We start from the raw sequence: 6732 nt of genomic DNA, 5'->3' as shown, positions 1-6732 counted from the left end.
GGTAATGGGACTTAATTACCTCCGATTTTCTAACCGAAACCTTGGTAGTTGATGCCAACATGATGATGTGGCGAGCATTTAGACTGATGAACGTTTATTCCACTGCTTTATCGATGAACATCAGTAATGAGTAATGAGCTGTAGTATCAATCCACATTCAACAAACCAACCTGCAAGATTTAAAACTTTAATTTTTATTCTTTCTTGGTTTAAGTAGCTACATAATTATAATAATTTGGCTTTGAAATACAAGACAATAGATGAATGAAAGTTAAAAGTTTAAAATGAATGCCGATTCTCCTTAAGGAAGTGCACAAATAATATGCTCAGCTAGTTACAAATGTCAACTATGTACTTCATACAACTACATCGTATTTTTTCATCAATATCCAAAATAAAAGAAATACTAAATGAATAAGAAAAGAAAAAAATACACACCCCTGCTTAGCAAGCTCTTGAATTAGCAAACACCATAAACTATCATTGAAAATCGAAAAAAATTTGTAGTATACTTGAATCACTCTATTTCATTTTTTTAAATAGAAAAAAGTGACAATCAACTCAACTTACCTTAATAAAAAGTTCACGTTTTTACCTGTTACCCTACCCACTCACCCGTACATTTCCCACCACAACTTATTAATCTTTGAGGACAACAAAAAAAAAAAAGAAAATGGATGTACGAATCCACATAATACCTTTTCTTCATGCGATTCACTCTCCAGACTCCACTAAGCGAGAGTATTAACTATAAGATTGAAAACCACAAGGCGTTTAGGTCCCAATGTTTCAAGTAACATTCTGGACATAACAAACCGAACATCAAAAAACTCCCCTAGAAAAAAAATGACTACAATATTATTGATTGAAAGATTTATTTAACACACCTGTGATATATATTGATGAGGAAAATAGTACATGTCGATTTTGTGGAAGAAATTGTACAGTGTCAACAATTGGTGATTTTTAAGTCCTTAACAAAGCAATAGCCATATGATCAACCCTCACCTACAAGAAACAGAAGTAAACAAAGAGACAAATAGATAAGTCTTTATACTAAATTCATCGAGGAGATTATTGAAACTTGAAAAAACCATACCTCTATACACAAATAAATTGCTGAAAAAGTTTCAAGATATTCTACAAAATAAACAGAAAAATATGTTAATTTAGGTGAACTATAGCAAGTATTAGTAGATCAATTTACCAAATCATAATCAACAAAACCATAATCGGACAATCAGAAAAATGTAGATGTGTGTATGATGTTCTATTGCTTACAGAATCAAAGAGAGCTCAATTCTTACCTGGTCTTGTGAAACAAAACAAATCAAAAGCGAGGGCAGTGGCTGTTCCATTGATGTAGGGTTCAATTGTTAAGGTGCAATTTCAGAATTACATCAATCTTCGTTTTTTAAAGTGCCCATGTAGTATATTTGGCGCTGTAGAGATGAAAGGATGGTGCGATTTGAAGGGAATTGCATAGTGGGTTATAAGGAAGGCATAGAAGCAGTTGTTGCAGATTTGTAGATAGTGGGTGGTTTTTACCATGATTTTAGGAGATAAATTAGGTAAACCACTTCATTTTTGGAGAGAGTATGTAACCTCCTTGATGGCACTCTTCAAACAGTTCCTTGGGAGTTTACTGAACCCACCATCCAGGGGTAAACGTGGTTTGTGGAGAAGTTGGGCAGAAAAAGGCGGAGCAACCTCCAATCTAAAAACTGACGAGAACCGCCGCTGTAGCAGTTAGAAATGTGAGTTTGAGTGGCTGAGATTTAATCTCAGCCAAATCCAATGGTCATGATTGAATTGAAAGTTGATTACACTTAATGGGAACCATATATATATATATATATATATATATATATATATATATATATATAATTAAAATATAACGATAGCCGATGACAATCTTAAATAATTAAAATAATAATGAAAATACCGATTAATTAGTTAGTAGCATAATATATACACAGAAGGGTAATAATATTAGTTAATTTTATTTAGAAGAGATTAAATTAAAATAATTATTATCTATAAGAGATAGCCTAATATAATGACAAGTATCTTTAAAGTGGTTTCTTTTATTATATAGTATAGATATTAAATTAAATAATAACATACCCTTTGCTTTTCTTTTTCTTCGAGTAAAATGCAAAAAAAAAAAAATAATAATAATAATAACCTATTTTTTTAGTAGAATGCTAAAATTGTCACTTCACTTTTACCACTTTACTTCAAAAATATTTTTTTTTATATTTGAGTCCCTCATGTTTTATTTTTAGTGTTATTTTCATACAAATACTAGTACAAAATTGAGCATTAGACGCGGTTAAAACAGTTTTTAGTCGCGGTTTTAAACCGCGACTTAAAATGCCGTGGCTAAAAATGTGTTGTTTATAAGACGCGGTTTGCTAAACCCCATCTTAAAATAAACCACCGCGACTAAAAAGATGTTTATACTTTTATGGAAATGTTTTTAGTCAGCATTATGAACCGTGACTTAAAATCGTTTTATAATTTTAGAAAAAGGTTTTAGTCAGTGTTGGATGAACCGCGACTTAAAGTCGTTTTACAATTTTAGGAAAGGTTTTAGTGGTGTTTGATGAACCGCAACTTATAACCAATGATGTAAAAACGAAATATTATGTTGTCATATTTCAAACAAAAATCTATAGTAAAAAAGAGATATCTGTAAAAATGACATAATATGCAGTAAAAAAATTAATCTGCACTCCAACATAGACGTCAAATCCAATCAATCCTTTTATATATTCAACGTAGTCAAATCCGGACAAGTAAACCGTGACCCAAAACACATTCAACCCGAAAGTCTACAATATTAATTGGTAAAATAACAATTCACTACTTAATCTATTCAAAACCATAAACAAACTTTAAAGTAAGGAATGCCCAACCCGTCAAATAAAATCGGCATCAATTCCTTCAACTTCTTTTCTATATCTTCATCTGTAGCCTCTTCATGTCGTTCCGCATCTAAAAAAAATAGAAAATATTATAATTATTAGAAATTAGTTAACATCAACGAACAAATTGTTACAAACACATAACTACTCGTATGTGTGTGAGCATTTGTGCACATGTTATCTTGTATATACTTATGCATATCTAAAAAATAATCAAGAAACAGACTTACTTTGGGAAATTGCCTTTGATACACATTGACAAAGTCGAACATAGATTGAAGAAGTATATAGCCGCATTCTCATGTCTCAGCTTGTTGATTGCACTACAATAAATTAACAATTATTATTTATTCAAAATTTTTATTGAAAATCAAACTAGGAAATAGAAAACAAACTTACATTAACCATATCAAATGTGGGTTTTATTGGCAGCAAGGCGCTTTGAATCACACTTGTAAGACGATAGTGGCTAGGATTCTTGTTGCCCTCTTTAAATAGTGAATCTAAAATATATACCCGTAGTACTTTTATGGCAATAATGAACAAATTCCAATGTCCACTACAAAAAGTAAAGTTACAGCATAATTAATGAAATGTACTAATAAAACAAAGAAAGTTAATTAGATTAGACTTACTTGGCCCAATAAGGTGCAAGGATGAATTCTTTATCGTCATGATAACGCACCATAGTCTTAATATGTTCTTCAACTTCTGCTCTCATTTCTCTACACATTTGACCACTGATTGTGTTCACATTTAAGAAGGCACATCGGTTGTCTTTTTTAGCCTTCAACACTCCACAAATAGAAAACCTAAAGCTCAATGACCAATGAACAAGACTCCACAACAGATGCATAAATGATTTAAACCAGTATGGGAAGAATCAACTTACACAAACCGACATTCTTTTGTCTAATTAACAGAGGCGTCCAACCTTCAGTTGCAAATCACACCTAAAATGTTGACGACCTATGAACAAAACTCCATGACAAAAGTGAGATCATATAACCTAATGAAAAATCCATGAAAATCAATACCTTAAAAGCGAGTGCTTGAAGATGAACCACCCTCCTACCGACTTCCTTCCCCTTGGTTTCCCGTCCATTCGGCCACTATTCTCCAAAGATTACGGTATGGGGTAGAACATTATCGGCCACTGCAACCACTTACCGTTAACTACACAGAACATTATAACGGTACTACTGTTAAGGATAAAGTTATATACTTGCATTCTTGTGGCAATCGTTTGAGCTAAGTCAATAGTTGGAAATCAAGTACAGGTGAGTTGTTGGTGTTGATGTCAGTTGATAGGCGTTATTATCTTTGGATACTTTTAGTGACGCCACTGCAACGATTCTGGGAAAGCTTCTTGCCTATTGGGTTCTCATGTATGCAATGATGCTTCCAAACCTTGCAATGTAATTTGAGAAAACAACATTATTTTATTATCATTAATGTAAACGTAAATGTAGCAAAAAATAAATTCACTGAGTGCAGGTATATGTTTGTAATTCTAGTAATTGTATTAGTTACAATATGTATATATGATTTTCAAAAGCCTGACCTCATCAAGACGCCTTCTATCAAGCCTAACCCCTTCGGTAATTATCCTTCTGAGTACAACCTGTCAAAATTATTATTTTTTAGATATTTCCAAAAGACTATTTTATCATAATCACCCTAGTCAGCTGTAATAGTAAGGTTTTTATTTACATTTCATAATATCTCATAAATGTGTTTTATAGTATAAAATCAGAGTTACTAACTAGTGCATAAATTTTTATTTATATGTATGATGTAAATATCATACATAGCATGTCATGATCATATGCACTAAGAAAGTAACTACATAAGTATACATTTCCATTTATACTGTTTCAATTAAACTCACACTTCCCCTAGGTAAACTTTACATAAAATTATGGAAATATAACTAATTATATATAAAATAACAAAAAAAAAAGATAATTAAAATTAATATAAATTACTTAATAAATAATAAACGAGTTGAGCCTAGCTCAAGTTTACAAAAACGACCCACGAGCCGAGCTCAAGCTCAAGCTTTTATAAGTAAAATGAACTCAAGCTCGAGCTTTTATAAATAAAACGAGCTTGAGCTCGAGCTCAAGCCTAGTCAAGTTTGGGCTCTAGAAATCAAACTACCACAGTTAATAACATGCATATCTTGATTACAACTATGTATTTTTACATTTATTATAAAAAAAAAAAAAAAGTGAGGTAAAAGTATATTCAACATAAGCAAAAGTTAGACTGTCTATGCATCTCTAATCACTAACCTTATCCTCGTTCGGCTTATTAGAATTAAAAGTATCATGTTTCTCCTTGAGTTTTGTTTTCAACTCCTGTTTGTTTCATGCACTTCAACTACAACAGTTTTGGCATCTGCTCGAAGCATGACATTTGATGGGTTTAGGTATATCTGGTAGTTTTATATGATAGTTGGCTGTAGACATTTGATGTCAACTGTCATAATCACAATATTTGTTACTTTTGCGGAGTCAGTTTTCTTGAATAATCTTGTATGGGTGTTCTCCATCGTATTGTTGCCTCAGTGAAGCTTTGATTGAGTTGCTGCAGGAATCAATGGATTTCTTCATATTGTACAATATTTTAAAGCTTAAGACATCATAAAAATACAATAAGGCGATGACACAAGTTTGCAAAATTTAAGCTTAAGACATCATAAAAATACAATAAGGCGTCTTCGAGTCTTAGTTCGGAGCAATAAACATAGCCGTCACAAGACCACCAATGCTTGTCCATCTAATATCTGAGGCTAATTTTATATAATCATTAACTAAAATGAGGCCAACCAATAACATTTGTGTAAATTAAATTAATATCTTGTGATCCTATAATAGTAACATATGGTATACATTTAAATTGACAATTCACACTCACACATGGAATTAGTTTAATCAACAAAAACTACTCTCAGTACCAATTACTTTATCAATTCGAATGACAAATACAAATAAATTGAAATTAAAAGAACTAGGGCACCAAATAAGATTGAGAATAAAAAAGGCAGAATCACGAAGTTACTTTTACCTGTTCAAAGTTGATGGCCAATGCAGAACAATACCTAACAAACTTAGGGGCTTTTGAACGAGGATGATTGGGTTGCTGAACGAGGATGATGGGCTGTTGAATGAGGACGAGGGGGCTTCTAAAAAGGTGTGGTTGTGCAGTGGTGGGAGGGTGGTGTGGTGCTCAGCCGTTCATTATGATGTGGTAGACGTCTTAAAGATTTGTGAATCGATTGGGATTGAGAGAGGAGCTCACACAGATTGATTTGGGGTGGGGGTGGGGATGTGAAACTAAAATTTTTGAGTTTTGGACTTTTGGGAGGGAATCTTGCGTAGAAGAGGGATATTTTAAGTTTATTTTGAGGGGGTTTAACTTTCATGGAGGGAATTATGGAGGGAATGAAAATTTTTTAAGGATAAGACCATGTGTAGTGATAATTCTCTTACTTTTGGGCGTTTTGTGTTATATGGCGGCCCAGCTAGCAATGAGGCATTATGGGGCGTTTTCTAAAATGGGTGTAGTGGGGATGTACGCATTGTGGTATAATAGAATTAAATAAAAAAAACCATAAAAAATGTTATTGGACAAATGAAGCATGGAAACAGGAGATTGGCCAAATCAAAATGGATCTGGCGTTGTATATAGAACGCTCCAACAAAAATTTTGCAAAAAAAACGCCCACAGGGGCGGCATCTCGGGCGTGGTGGGGCGTTTTGTTCCAAAAAAACGCTCAAAATCCAACGACTACACA

The 6732-nt window shown here is 32.8% G+C and overlaps 2 long non-coding RNA genes across 11 annotated transcripts; both read right to left on the bottom strand.

Moving 5' to 3' along the window:
• Window positions 1-678: 678 nt before the first annotated feature.
• Window positions 679-1839, bottom strand: LOC118482804. Of its 2 annotated transcripts, none has more exons than XR_004868862.1 (4): window positions 1308-1839; window positions 1100-1140; window positions 888-1008; window positions 679-801 (listed from the first exon to the last, which is right to left on the bottom strand). It is a non-coding gene; the product is annotated as an uncharacterized LOC118482804 (long non-coding RNA). The 2 variants fall into 2 exon arrangements; XR_004868867.1 differs by having other exon boundaries at window positions 681-748.
• Window positions 1840-2747: 908 nt separating this feature from the next.
• On the bottom strand, window positions 2748-6257 carry LOC110864348. 9 transcript variants are annotated; one of them, XR_002549803.2, is made up of 10 exons: window positions 6003-6257; window positions 5228-5522; window positions 4495-4554; window positions 4156-4340; window positions 3968-4086; window positions 3823-3899; window positions 3566-3742; window positions 3330-3489; window positions 3161-3253; window positions 2748-3000 (listed from the first exon to the last, which is right to left on the bottom strand). It is a non-coding gene; the product is annotated as an uncharacterized LOC110864348 (long non-coding RNA). The 9 variants fall into 9 exon arrangements; XR_002549812.2 differs by having other exon boundaries at window positions 3566-3725; XR_004892505.1 differs by having other exon boundaries at window positions 3566-3717.
• Between the last annotated feature and the right edge of the window lie 475 nt (window positions 6258-6732).

Source organism: Helianthus annuus, chromosome 1 (genome assembly GCF_002127325.2).
Source record: "Helianthus annuus cultivar XRQ/B chromosome 1, HanXRQr2.0-SUNRISE, whole genome shotgun sequence".
Taxonomy (NCBI): Eukaryota; Viridiplantae; Streptophyta; class Magnoliopsida; order Asterales; family Asteraceae; genus Helianthus; species Helianthus annuus.
Note: the sequence above shows the minus strand (reverse complement) of the source record. Positions and strands in the feature narration are given on the sequence as shown.